The sequence below is a fragment of the Hipposideros armiger genome, unplaced genomic scaffold, assembly GCF_001890085.2.
Source record: "Hipposideros armiger isolate ML-2016 unplaced genomic scaffold, ASM189008v1 scaffold_115, whole genome shotgun sequence".
NCBI lineage: Eukaryota > Metazoa > Chordata > Mammalia > Chiroptera > Hipposideridae > Hipposideros > Hipposideros armiger.
Window position 1 is genome coordinate 1981124 of NW_017731465.1, and position 2252 is coordinate 1983375.

Sequence of the window (2252 nt, forward strand, 5' to 3'; positions counted from 1 at the left end):
TTCATAGTGCCATTGTGTGTGCAATGAATCTGTGAGATCAGTTGCGCCCGACAGAGGGATACACAGACACACACACGAGTTTGAACATACTCTGTGTTGTGTGTGTGTGTGTGTGTGTGTGTGTGTGTGTGTGTGTAATGGAATATTATCCATAAGGAAAGATGACATACCGTCATTTGCAACAACATGGATGGATCTTGAGAATATGATGCTAAATGAAATAAGTCAGATGGAAAAAGTTGAGAACAATATGATTTCACTCATATGTGGGATATAAAACTGAAAGCAACAAATGCACAAACAAGACAGACAAACAAACTCATAGACACAGACAACAGTATGGTGGTTCCCAGAGGGAAAGGCGGGTGGGAGAAGATAGAATAAGGTAAAGGCATAAAATACATTGTGATGGGAGGAGGCTTGATCTGAGTGGTAGACACACAATGCAATATACAGATGATGTATTATAGAACTGTAACTTGAAACCCATATATTTTTATTAATCAATGTCATCAATCAATTTAATAAAAAATTAAGGTAAACATTAGTAGAATTAAAAGCAACAATAATTTTAGAAAAAATAGATAAAAAAGATTCAGCAGTTTGTGATCTGCATATTTCTTGTGTCACCCCCTTATTGGTCTTAATCTGTTTGCTTTTCTTACAATCCACTGTAACTCCAATAGATGGGGTTTATATGGACCTTTATTCTTTTGGGGTTGGTAAGAACCTGCAGACCCAAATTTGAGAGCCTCACAAAGAAAGTTATAAAGCAATGCATATTTGGAATAACTTGGCCCTCAGGGGAGTATAGCTCTCTCAGAATAAGTTCAAAATTGGTCTCATGGTGTATGTGGTACCTGCTTTCAAGGGGCCAAGATGCAGCTGAATGGGTGGATTGTATCTTTTTGAACCTGAGGCCTGTCTGATGCTATATGGCTGGTCTATGTAAGGACTATTTCTTTTCTCTCACTTTTGGAAGTGCTGCTAATTAGGCTCCTATAACAACCAGACCAATTTCTAATCAGTCTAGAAAGAAAAATGATCATATGCATATCTCTAGGTGCTCAGCAATCTGAAGTAATATTAGAACAGTTAAATCACAATGCCAATTGATTCAGGACTGTTGCGGGGCAGACAAGCATGAACTGGCAAAGAAAAACAGTAAAACATGTCAGAAAATACAAATGTAGCATGCAGGTGTACATACGTACACAAATACACACATAAGCAAATACATGGACTTGCAGGACATAAAACCATGATTTCCGATCTGAATAATTTGTACAAGAAGAGTATAGATATGGTTGAGATGTGATTTTGTGACTTGAAAATGAAAATAGAATAAACTTTAATTTCAAAAATCAAAGCAAAAAAACAATTAAAAAAAAGAGAAATAAACAGGAGGTAGGGCAGGATATGAGAGTTGTAGGATAGTTCTGGGAAACTTAGCATGACATTAATCAAAGTTCCAAATGATGAATTAAAAAGGAACAAATAGGGATAATGAGCAATCATTAAACAAATTATTGAAGAAATTCCCTAAAATGGGAAAATAATTGAACTTATAGATTGAAAAGGCTCAGTGTGTTTCAGGAAGGAATGATTAAGATAATGATTAAGATGCATGAACAGATATATACAGGTAAATTTATTTTGAATTCTAAAATAAATGAGAAAGTGGCACATACTTCCAGAGAGAGTGGACACATTTCTGATAAAGGCAAAAGGATCAGACTAGCATCATACTCCTTATGTACAACATCGCAAATTACAAGAAAGAACATTATCAACAGATGTTTTACAGATTCCTAAGAGCCAGAAATACAATCCAATAGTCCTATAAACAGACACATTATTATTCACTTATTGGGAAAATTATTTTAATGCATATACAATAATTTTTAAATTATAGTCAAGAGCATCAACCTAAGAAATTAATTGAGAACAGGTGCCAACAATAAATTGAAATCAATACCTTAAAATGGGAGAAGATGTATTAAAATTCAATTGATGTAGGTATATAAAGAGACAAGTAAATCTGTAGAAATAAAAAAAAAATGGTGAAATATATTCCACTACATATGGAAATTTAACATGATTAATATGGCATTTATATGCAGTGGGGGGAAATTATTTAATAAATTTTGCTATTTAAAAAAAAATTGTTCAATTGTCAGTCATGTGGAAGGTAATAAAATTAAGCCCTGTGTTGTACATCATAAATTAAATTATAGTATATAAAACCCAGG